The sequence below is a fragment of the Podarcis gaigeae genome (genome assembly GCF_964106915.1).
Source record: "Podarcis gaigeae genome assembly, chromosome: 2".
NCBI lineage: Eukaryota > Metazoa > Chordata > Lepidosauria > Squamata > Lacertidae > Podarcis > Podarcis gaigeae.
The window spans coordinates 34,307,115-34,320,029 of record NC_139679.1 but is presented as its reverse complement, the minus strand read 5'-3'; the positions used below and the strand labels follow the sequence as shown (position 1 = coordinate 34,320,029).

Below are 12,915 nucleotides of genomic sequence, written 5' to 3'. Positions count from 1 at the left end.
GGGATGCATCAACACAGCTCCCCCTGGCCTTGCAGTTGTGGGGGCACCTCAGCAGTGATTCATTTATTATTAAAGATATATATATTTATAGCCCACCTTTCCAGTGTACAGACACTAGGGAGGGGCACACCACAAAACTCTGTTATCTGATGGGCTTCCAAAGGTGAAGATCAACCAGCTTACATCCACAAACACCAGCCTTATGGCACCAACTGGTTTTCAAACATGAGTTCTGCTGGCTTCCACCCACCTTCTGCCATTTTCCACTAGGTCCATCACTTCTGGCCATGGATATCGGCTGCCTTCAGTGAGTTGGTTAGTAGTTCACAACGTGCCACTGTCATGTGATCACTTCCATCCCTCTGCCGGCTTGCTGCCTCTAGCTAGAAGATGACTGGGCAATGCTGAATAGCACAGCCATTGCCCACTGTGTTCTGCAGGGCAAGAGGGAAAGGCTCACATTTATACACACTCAGCTGCCATGGGCTTTTGTGATGTCACAGATAGCCTGTAGCCAATGGCAACAAGCTGGAGATGCAGCATTCTAATCTCCCCAGGCCTCACAAATCCCGCTCTGATCTCCCTTCAGCGACTGTATTAGCAGTTTTGAGATGCCAATATGCGCCTGATTCTTATTCTTATTCTTCATAATTAATAATTTTATTAGTATTTTCCACACAACACGAAAAATATCAAAAAATAACTACACAAAACACAAAAACAAACATTCAAAAAACCAAAAAAACCCCAATCCATATCTTACAAGTTAATAATATAAATACTAAAAAGAAAAACAAACATTGACTTCCACCAATCCTTTACCTCTCATTGTGTCTTCCTGTTTTCCTTATCATCTCTATGCTAGCATCCAGATATAAATCCCTCTTCCTTATCCTTTCACTTCACAAGGTTATTCCAGACTCAGCCAGATTTCTGTCCTCAAACCTTGGCTTTTAAGGTATTCATTTAGACACTCCCATTCCTTTTTCACTTCACTTTTTGGTTTTTGCCTTATTATATCTGTCAATTTAGCTAATTCTAAATATTCTGAAAGCTAATATGTGTGTGATTCAGTAATTGTGTTACTGAGGATGATCCATTGCGGGATATAAAGGAATCGTTCTCTTCCCAACGAAAGGTTAGGGTGGAAGATTTCTGGCCATGAATAGCTGCTTGATGCAGTGTCAGAAAATTTGAGAGGGAAGCATAACTTATTGTGACTGTCATCACAGGTTTCTTACTAAACCTGATGGCCAAGCTGGGAATCACAAGCTCACTCCTGCCCTCTCTGCAGCAATGAACATCTGATTCCACAAACCTCATGGCAGACTGACATGGAGCCATGTATCCACTCCCCCCTGCCCCCCCCGTCCCGCCTCCAATGTCCTACCCTGGTCAATTGTTACTAGGGTGACAAAGGAGAGACTTTAACATAAATGGGAGAAGATGAGTGAAGCAGAGCAGAAACTCATTCTCCCCCCTCCTTTTGCTTAAAATGGTTGCATAAGCTTTGGGGAAGCCTTCACTGCCAAGAGGAGCTGCCCACACTCCTATTTTGAAATGAATGAGCAAGATGTTTATTTTTCATCCTTTGAAAATTATTCCTATAATGTTTGTGATCCCTTATAACTGGAAAAAAAGAACATCAGATCTGCAATGGGATGATAATGTTGGCAACTGAAGTTGTGTTATGCAGAGCTCTGTTGCGTGTACCTTAAGAGAACAGTGATTTCTGCAGATTCCTTGAAATTTTGAAAACCTCAGAAAGATTTCACTTGGAAGATGTGGATAACACCAAGATGTTATTTTGTCACACCACTGTTCCTACTTTATCTGCAGCACTCCATCTTTTCTGAGTGCAAACAAATCATAGTAGCGGGGGGCAGCAATGTACCATATTTTTTGCTCTATAGGACTCACCTTTTCCCTCCTAAAAAGTAAGGGGAAATGTGTGTGCGTCTTACGGAGCGAATGCAGGCTGCGCAGCTATCCCAGAAGCCAGAACAGCAAGAGGGATTGCTGCTTTCACTTTGCAGCGATCCCTCTTGCTGTTCTGGCTTCTGAGATTCAGAATTTTTTTTTCTTGTTTTCCTCCTCCAAAAACTAGGTGCGTCTTGTGGTCTGGTGCGTCTTATAGAGCGAAAAATACGGTAATTGATATTAAAGTACATGTCAGGAACTGCTGCAGCTATGATAGGTCACTTCCTGATTACCTGTTTACTGGGAATTCATCCTGATTTGTTTGCAGGGAGGTTTGATGGCACCATCTATTTATCGAGCATTCATTCAAATATATTCAGTCATTCTTGAGAAAGACAGATGCCAACAACATTTAAATTTGCTTATTGATTAATTGCACTTATATCCTTCATTTTTTGCCAAACAGCTCAAGGTGACCTATGTGGTTCTCTCCTTCCTCATTTAAACCCCACAACAACCCTTTTATGATACTTTAGATCAGTGGGTGACTGGCCTAAGGTCACCTAGTGAGCTTAATGGCTGAGACGGGATTTAAACCCTGGCTTCCCAGGTCCTAGTCAAACACTCGTACCACTCTGGCTCTCTTTTCAAGGAAGTTAGAAAACATTACGTCGAGCAAGTGTTGTCCCTCACTTTGCAGTGAGGTGGCGCTGTGGTCTAAACCACTGAGCCTCTTGGGCTTGCCAATTAGAAGGTTGGCGGTTTGAATCCCTGCGACGGGGTGAACTCCCATTGTTCTGTGCCAGCTCCTGCCAACCTAGCAGTTCGAAAACACAAAGTGCAAGTAGATAAATAGGTACCGCTGCGGCGGGAAGGTAAACAGCGTTTCCGTGTGTTCTGGCTTCCGTCATGGTGCTGCGTTGCACCAGAAGTGGTTTAGTCATGCTGGCCACATGACTCAGAAAGCTCTCTGCAGACAAATGCCGGCTCCCTTGGCCTGAAAGTGAGATGAGCACTGCATCCCATAGTCTAGGGGTCCGTTATCTTTACTTTTTAACATTCCCTCCTGCATTGCTGACCTGGCACTGAGCAGAAGGGTGGACTGGGGGACCTTCAAGATCCAGCCATATAATTCCATTATTTTAGACCTGAAAAACATCATAAACATAGCTCAGTTGGTGGAGATGGAGACTTTTAACTTCAGGGTGATGGGTTTTGCCATGTTGGGCAAAAAATCCTGCATTGCAGGGAGTTGGACTAGATGATCCTCATGATCCCTTCCAACTTTACAGTTCTATGATTCTATGATAAATTCATTCAACTATCCACAGGAAGTATGCATAGTCCTCTCTGGCGAGAGCAGGGGTGGTCAACCTTTTTATACCTACCGCCCACTAATGCATCTTTCTTGATGGTAAAATTTCTTTACCGCCCACCAGTGCTCGATGGAAGGAGGATTCAGCTTCTGCTGTAGAACCTGCTACCGCCCACCTAGAATCCTGAAACGCCCACTAGAGGTTGGTAGGGACCAGGTTGACAACCCCTGGGCTAGAGCATCCTGTGAAAATGCGTACAGCTGGTGTGCTCTAGCATATGGGGGAGATGGAGGAGTGGTATTGTGTTGGCTGGCAACTGTAGTCTGCACACTGTAGCTGTGCATATATAACATAGCCAGGTCAATGTGGGGATCTGGGACTGCAGGGCAAGACGGCGCAATGCTATACGGGATAATACCCTGAGCAAACCAAGAAAGGCACACACTCAGGTTTATTGAAATGCTTGCACTGTCAAACAGAATTGAAAAATGGAAGCACGGAAATTGCTTACGATCTAAAACGCCTCAAGATTATGGTAAATATAATCGTGCGTTTCTGGGATATTGTTTTGCTGCTGCTATGTGTATGTTTTTACAATAAGCTTATTGCAAGTCGTTTGGTGCTTCAGTTTTATTGTTATTTTATGGATTGTAAGCCGCCTTGATTATTTTATAGCAAGGCAGGGTAGAATTATTATTTATATGTGAATGCATTATTTCAAAACAGAAGTTCCCTAGTTAGGCGATGCTAGTGCTGATCTAGAGGCATTACAGAGGAGGAGAAGGTGGAATTTTCACTGGCATCATTTCAGTTTGTGGGTGGGGGAATCATAAGAACAGAAAAATAGGCCTGCTGAATGAGGCCAGGGACCCATCTAGTCCAGCATCCTGTTCTCACAGTTGCTGACCAGATGCCTGTGGGAGGCTTCCAAGCTGGACATGAGTACAACAGACCATCTGCCCACCAGAGATTCCTAGCAACTGATATTCAGAGGCATAATGCTACTGATAGTGAAGGCTGAACACATCTTTTAAAGCTGTGCCATTATATATATATATAACATCCCTACATGAGGACAATCTTTTTCCTATGATATGCGTACCCTCCAACATTTCTCTGATGAAAATAGGGACATCCTAAGGAAAAGCGGGACGTTCCAGGATCAAATCAGAAACCGGGGCGGCTTTCTAAATCCTGCTTCTAGGAAATATGGACACTTGGAGGGTCTGGATATGTACTTTAATGTAGCCCTAATGTTTAGTGGTACCGTGGGTTAAGAACTTAATTCGTTCTGGAGGTCCGTTCTTAACCTGAAACTGTTCTTAACCTGAGGTATCACTTTAGCTAATGGGGCCTCCCGCTGCTGCCACGCCGTCACCATCCGATTTCTGTTCTCATCCTGAGGTAAAGTTCCTAACCTGAGGTACTATTTCTGGCTTAGCAGAGTCTGTAACCTGAAGCGTATGTAACCTGAAGCGTCTGTAACCCGAGGTACCACTGTATTTGTTTCCTACATGCAGGGTATGTTTCGTGTGTGCACACGCACGCAGCATTCAAAATGCCAGCAACTACACCGCCCCCCCCCCCGAAATCTGTTGCCCACCAAGTGCTGTTGGATTCCAACTCCCATCAACCCCAGCCAGCATGGTCAGTGGTCAGGAATGAGATCAGGGTTAGAGCAGGCTGTTGGAGAATCCTTCCACCATAGTCTGCCAGCTCATGCAAAGTAATGGGCTGATATTGTCTAGTTACTGTGCAGGATGTTTCATATCCCAGGGGTGTGGATATAACAGCAATGCAGAGCTTTGGTTCGGTAGTGAATCATATACTACACTTGTGCAATTCAGGCCACTGTGGCCTTCCTGGAAAAGACTCTCCCCACTCATGTAAATGAATGGAACTTCACTGATTAGAGAGCTCTTCTAATTCTTTTTGTCCTTATCTTTGTCCCTCTTTCCTCCATTTCCAGCAAAGGAATGCAACCAGAGCCAGGATCCTTTTTCATAGCTGACAGTTTATGAATATTTATAGAGGAATATTGAAATAATGGGCACCACAATACAGAATTAGTCACGGAGACCATGATGGATTGAGAATGCTCGCTACAATGGTACTTGAGTTATTCTCCCAACTGTGCTGCTACTTTTGGGATCTCCTGGGTTTGTGCTAAAACAAGGCTAAGACCAAAAGGCTAGCCTTTTAAGAGCTGCCTCTACTGGACATCCCACTCATGTCCTAGCAAGGCCTTTAATTCCCCCACCCCACCCCCCCACCCCCAGGGTCCTGCCATTTCTTTATGACTCATCAGTGGGTCCAGCTGGGCTCTCGGCTCCTTTCTTGTGGAATCTGGCCAAGACCAGCCACAGGCTAACATCAGAGACTTAGGCCACACCATACATGGAAGCACTGTTATACCAATTTTAACAGTCATGGCTTCCTCCAAAGAATCCTGGGAACTGCAGTTGGTTAACGGTGTGGAGAGTTGTTAGAGCTACAGCCCTCAGCTTTCCATGGGAAGAGGGATGGGTTTGTTTTTAAATCACTCAGAGAATTGTAGCTCTGTGAGGCGAGCAGGCAGGTCCAACCCAAGACATTTTGGCACTTGAGGCGAACCACAAAATGGCGCTCTCCTCCACCTGCCAGGGAAGAAGAGGTGAATGAAGATTTACCTCAGGAACAAGGGGGGAATTAAGATCTACATCAGGAACAAGGGAGGGGAAAATCAAATCAACATTAATTTAACAAGGGGGGAAAGGGCCCACTCTGAATCATGTGAGGTGGGTACAGAGCCCCAGAGACCCTAGAGGTCAGCCCCCACCATTTCCTCCCAAGGGGTTGTAGGAGACCAGCAGTGCCTTCTGTTAACCAAAAGGCCACTGTGGAGGCAGCATGGGTCGGGGGGCTGCCAAGGCGGAAGCAGATCCAGCCTCCAAGGTGTGTGCTAACCCTGTTGCCAGAGGCGGTCACCTCATTTTGCCTCATGGATGGGCTGGCCCTGAGAATAGGGGGTCTCTAAACAACTCTCAGCATCCTTAACAAACTACAGCTCCCAGGAGTCTTTGAGGGAAGCCATAACTGTTAAAGGGGTAAAATAGTGTTTTAAAAACACAATGTGAATGTGGCTTTGGAGAACATTGTGTTGCTTCTTTGCAACTGGAATGCAGAAGCATCTCTGCCTCCAGCAGTGGAGATACCTCCATGGGAATGAAAGGGGATATTGACTAAAACAAACAGTGCAAAGAATTAGAAGTGGCCCTTAGGCCAAATCTCCACCTTTCTGACCATATCTGGCCTGAAATCTTGCAGCTCTGCTAAATCAGAACACGAATGGAAACTGATTCGGTTCTGAACATTGTTCTCCCAGTCCAGCCATTACATTGAATCTAATCCATCTGAAGTTGCACTGGACTCAAGCTTTCCCCTGTGCCCTTTAAACATTTCCATCTACTCACTCCAGCCTTCCATCTATTCTATTGTACTTTAACCCCACAGCGCTGTTGTTGAGAAATAAATGAGGCTAACAGGTTCTGTGTTTGCTGCATGTCTGTGCGGTATTTTATTGTTCCTCAGCGGAGACAGCGATCTGTCCTGCTGGCATGAGGAGCACCAGCGAGTTGACAAAGGCTGGTTTCCCTAGGCTGCTACTTCAACTGATGTTGCTTTTAATAATCCAGGAGACTTGCTTGGGCATGTTCCTTTCTCCACACTTTATGACGAAGCCAGGACTGAACGTATATAGCAATTTAAAACACACACACACACAGAGACATTTTTTATTTGCGCTGGGCAAAACATGGCAAAATTGTTTACAAGGAGGAGGGGAGGCAGTTTTTGAGCTTCTAAGAGGGTGATGGAGGCAGCTGAGAGTGAGAAACGAAACTTAATTGAGAAAATGAGCGCTAGACAGAAACCTGTGTCTGTGCACGTGGGGGCTGCAAAGGGATTCAGGGCAAATATATTTCCCTGGTGCCTCTCCTGGAGCCAGATCTAGGGTGTCCACTTATGGATGCAGCACCCCCCCCCCCGGAGGAAATGCACCACCCAAAATAGAGGACAAAAAGGAGACAAATCGAATCAAATCTGCATGTGCTAATTTAGATGTGTAGCCAATATGTTGCCTTCCAGATGTTGGACTCTGGCTCTCAGCAGCCCCAGCCAGCACAGCCAAGAGTCAGACATGATGGGAGCTTTGATCCAGTAGCATCTGGAGGGGACCACATTGGCTGTTTTTGCTGCAGATGCAAATTTCAAAATTAATAAAAAAATGCAGTACATCTCATTATAGTAGGGGAAACTAGGCAGTAGATGGTTATGGACGTCTTCAAGGCGCCTCCGGCTCTTCCTTCTCTGGGTTCTTTAAAGCGGACTTGGACCAGGCAGCTTTTCCAACATAGGGTCCCTAGGCAAGAAGAGCTGTCCCCTGACAGCCCTTCCAATAGAGGACTGTCCTCTGTAAAGTTGCACAGCCCAAGCTACCCTCGTCTGGTCAGCAATTGTGGTTGCAATCCCTTACACAGGTCAGTGATCTTTATATCTCCTGGTGCTCCTCTTTATTCCCTATATGTGTCTTCCATTTCCGTCTTTCACTTGAGATGGCAGGTAAGCCTCTAGGTGACAGGCAAATGAGGGAGGGGATGAATTACAGGACAAAGGAGCATGCTGGAGAGAACAGGCACGGCTTCCTTGTCACCTGCATAGGGTGGCGCTGTGGTCTAAACCACTGAGCCTCTTGCGCTTGCTGATCAGAAGGTTTGCGGTTCAAAACCCTGTGATGGAGTGAGCTCCTGTTGCTCTGTCCCAGCTCCTGCCTACCTAGCAGTTTGAAAGTAAGCCAGTGCAAGTATATAAATAGGTACCAATGTGGCGGGAAGGTAAAAAGCATTTACGTACACTCTGGCTTCCATCACAGTGTTTTGTTGCGCCAGAAGTGGTTTGGTCATGCTGGCCACATGACCAGGAAAGCTGTCTGTGGACAAACACCGACTCCCTCGGCCTGAAAGCGAGTTGAGTGTCGCAACCCCATAGTCACCTTTCTCTGGACTTAACCGTCCAGGGGTCCTTTGCCTTTTTACCTTAGCAAAAAGCCCATTAAAATATAGCAGTGTGTAACCTGATACTCAAATGTGAAATGCGTATACGCATTGTGTTGTTCAAGGTTTCTAGAGATAAGCAGACAAGAACTAACAGCAATCTATTTGTTGCAAAGAGCTTGTGTGTTGTAATAGTGGGGGGAATATGTAAAAAAGCATGGCATCTCCTTTGTTCACACTGAAGCCAGATGAAGTTGAGCTAAAAATGCTTATAATGCTGTATTTGGAGATGCTCCTACAATACATCTCTCGTTCTTTAGTTGTTAGCAGACCGATTCTCCTTGTTTGTTTGACAGAAAAAAACAAACACAGGACAGCTTGTTGTGTGTTTTCTAGTGTGTCTTCCAGAGTTACCAGAGTATCTGTTTGTAAGCCTCTCATTCCGGGGTAGGGATGGCTGAACCTGTCCATCTCAGTTTGCCTAAGTTTCTTATTTTTCAGATCTTAGGTTCACTTTCCCACATTTCCACAACAGTTTGCAATTTAAAGAACAAAAGAGAGAAATATCCTGATGAATATTATTCAGCATTTTAGTGCAAATTTCTCCTACTGCATACATTTTGTGTACTCAGTTTTGCCTAATCCACACATTTTTACAAAGCCCTAATAGAATGCATTTTTGTACATTAGGTTCACAAATGCAAACTTTTTTTTTTTTGCACACTTCACCCTAGTATACGCGTTTTTGTACACAGTACTTGCAGAACCGCTTTGCAAAAATCGTGTGGATTTCAAAGGATGGCTGTCTTTTTTGTTTTGCACGTTGTTTCAGAAAGTATGCATTAGCTAGACTTTAAATGCAAACAAAATACAATTTCTCCTCCACCCCCAAGTTCCCATATATCTGCATACGCCAGTACGAAAGTTCTGTATTTCATGTGTGGGTCTCATGTGGGTGAGGACACTCTGTGGGCCCATACTGCCACACTGCACTGCCCGCCCACCCCACTTCTTAAAGAGAGAATCCATTTTTAGACATAAGTATTATAGGAAGCCAGTAGTGATGTATGGAAGTGAGAGCTGGACCATAAAGAAGGCTGATCGCCGAAGAATTGATGCTTTTGAATTATGGTGCTGGAGGAGACTCTTGAGAGTCCCATGGACTGCAAGACGATCAAACCTATCCATTCTTAGGGAAATCAGCCCTGAGTGCTCACTGGAAGGACAGATCCTGAAGCTGAGACTCCAATACTTTGGCCACCTCATGAGAAGAGAAGGCTCCCTGGAAAAGACTCTGATGTTGGGAAAGATGGAGGGCACAAGGAGAAGGGGACGACAGAGGACGAGGTGGTTGGATAGTGTTCTCGAAGCTACCAGCATGAGTTTCACCAAACTGCGGGAGGCAGTGGAAGACAGAAGTGCCTGGCGTGCTCTGGTCCATGGGGTCACGAAGAGTCAGACACGACTAAACAACTAAACAACAACAAATTATAGGAAGATGTCTTGTACCAAGTCAGGATCTAGCCCAGTAGTGTCTGTTCTGACTGGAAGCAGTTCTTCAGGGTCTCAGGCAGACAAAGATCCTCACCATTACTCGCTACTTGATCATTTTTAAACTGGAGATGCCAGGGACCAAACTTGGCACATTCTGTCTTGAAAGCATGCACTTTCTACCACTGAGCTGCAGACCTTGCTCAGATCCACACCAAATTCCATCCTATCATGAGCTGTTATTATCTGAAAAGTGAAAACATGGGTGGGATTCAGTCTGAATTATGAATAAAATATTTGGACATTAGGCATCCAGATGTCTCCTAAACACAACTGTTTCCATTTCTGACTCTTGATGGTCTTGGGATATCTTCCTACAAAGATCTACCATAGATGTGATCGTATGAATCAGACCTGAGATTTGCAGGATCTTGTAGTCTTTGTACACTTAAGCTTCTTACCTTGCAGAATTCTGGGCTTTGTAGCGAACGTTGCTGTTTCTAATCATCTTGCGAGATCTCCGTGTGTGTTTGCACATGAGTCAAAAGGAATGAGCCAAGATGGAGCACGGAGAGGAAAAACTTTAATTATTTTCTTGTCAGTGGCTAGCTTGCTGTCTGCCTGTGCATCTTACTTTCAAGTAGACTTCTTCTTCTGCTGCTGCTGCTGTTTGCCTACCCAGAGCACAAATGTCAAGTCTGGATAGCCCCTCTGTTTGTCTTCCACTGACACGAATGTGACGAGACCGGTTCATTTCATGATAAACGGATGAGTAGCATGTTCAGGTCAGAGGGCTTATTGTTTAGCCCTGTGATAATTTGTTGTATCTAAGTAATTAACCTCTAGTGACAGATGCCCAGTGTGGAAGTCCTAACAGGCCCTTGCAGAACAACCAGCTCTAAGAATGGAGTATATGAGTTAGACACAGTGGAAACTAATTTTCTTTCTTTCTTTCTTTCTTTCTTTCTTTCTTTCTTTCTTTCTTTCTTTCTTTCTTTCTCCCCATACAAAATGCTTCCGTGCAGGCAGGAATCAAAAACGGAAGGGGGGAAACGAGGAAGCCTGGGATCTGCATGTGTTTGAGAATCCTTTCCGCAGAGAGCAATTTAAGGAGCTTGCTCGCCTTTCTGTTTGCACACCTTCCCACCTGCTTCCTTTTGAGACTTGACTCCATTGCCCCATTATAGGAAGCAGCTTGTTCTTTTCTCCCTTCTACTTATTCGCCCATTTGCATTTTCTAGCATGTTACTTGCTGTTCCTAAGTCCACATACTGTAGGGTTTCCCCTTTCACTATGATTTCCATAGTTCCAATTATCTTCAATGTCAAAAAAAACCCCTCTCCCTTCCTTGCCTGCCTGCTCTCCCTCTCTCGCCCCCCCACTCCCTAATAATGAGAAACGTCAGGCAAGAGGAGAACTACTGTATGCTAATCTGCGGTGACAGCAGTTTTCACAGCCTGTAGCTACCTGTAAGTGTCTTTATCAAAGCTGTGACCTGATCTGTCAACAAATCTGACAAGAGATGGAGACCTTGTTTGGACATGAGCGACTTCATCACAGGTTGGGTAGATGGATGAGTGAGAGAGACTCATAAATACTTCAAGACGACAGGCAGCCTCGCGCCATAATTGCCACCATTGCATTGCATTTAAATCAGATGTGCCAGAGATTGAAACGGCATTCCCCGTTTCAATTATCCCCATTTCTTCAAAATGTAATGTATAAAAAACTTCGAATTGTGCTCTAAAACATAATCTGTGCTTAATTTGATGACTGTCACAAAGTTAATGTTCTCCATCCTTCTCTCTCTCTTTTTTAAAGTAAGCCAGGTAATTCCGCACCCCCACCCCCACTTCCTAGTTGTACTATTCAAACTGAGAACAAATCTCAAACTCTTTTTCTATGAGTTGATGGCCCTGGAGAAGCAAACATGTGAGTGTGAAATCACATGTCAAGTCAGTCTCCTTCCCTTGTTACAGCTCAGCTTCTCCCTCCTTATCCTTGACAGATAATGTGTGTTGTGAATGGTTCCATTTACATAAGGTCTAAAATGATTATTTATTTTAGGACTTGTCACCAAACAATCTCTAGATGATGCACATCTTGCTGTATCATCTGTGTGGTAGATCATCTCCTTTTTATGCAGAAAATATTGGGTTTGACCCCTGACATCTCCAGGTAGGAATGAGAACCAAGCCCTGACCAAGTAGAGATTATTATTATTATTATTATTACTTGTGAGTCTTCCACCGCCCAAGGGCCTCAGAGTATGAAGCAGACACCCCACTGATCAAGGGTAGCAGGCAGGTTCCTCTAGGACAGCCTTTCTCAATCTGTGGTCCCCAGATGTTGCTGAACTACAACTCCCATCACCTCTAGCTAGCAAGGCCAGAGCTCAGGGATGATGGGAGTTGTAGTCCAACAACGTCTGGGGACCCACAGGTTGAGAACTGCTGCTCTAGGATCAGCACTAAGGATCCCCTTGAGGGACCCTTGGGTGGTGGAAGACTCACAAATAATAATAATAATAATAATAATAATAATAATAATAATAATAATAATAATAACAATAATAATAAATTATTTATACCCCGCCCATCTGGCTGGGTTTCCCCAGCCACTCTGGGGGGCTTCCAACAAAATATTAAAATACAATAAAACATCAGACATTAAAAACTTCCCTAAACAGGGCTGCCTTCAAGTGTCTTCTAAAAGTCAGATAGTTGTTTATTTCTTTGACATCTAATGGGAGGGCATTACATAGGGTGGGCACCGCTACCGAGAGGGCCCTCTGCCTGGTTCCTTTTAACTTCACTTCTCGCAGTGAGAGAACTGCCAGAAGGCCCTTGGTGCTGGACCTCAGTGTCCAGGCAGAACAGTGGGGGTGGAGACGCTCCTTGAGGTATACTGGGCCGAGAACTCCCAGTGTTGTCAGGGGGTTGGGGAGAACCCTACCCTCAACAATGCCAGTGTGAAAAGACCCAGACTCAGGCCTAGGAGCTACAACACTTACACACACTGTTAGAGTCATCATGCAACTTGGAAGTAGAAGTCACCCTGGAAGTCAGACGTCTCCCAGACACCTTCACCACCAGCTGTAGTTGGACTGTGGCCTGGGAGGTCTCTGGTTCCTTGATCCTAAACCTAGTTGCCCCTCC

The 12,915-nt window shown here is 44.9% G+C and overlaps 1 long non-coding RNA gene across 2 annotated transcripts in view; it reads left to right on the top strand.

The window, feature by feature from the left end:
- The window catches only part of LOC310839454, a 39,406-nt gene that overhangs the window by 11,042 nt on the left and 15,449 nt on the right, over positions 1–12,915 (top strand). The gene's annotated exons all lie outside the window — the stretch shown is intronic.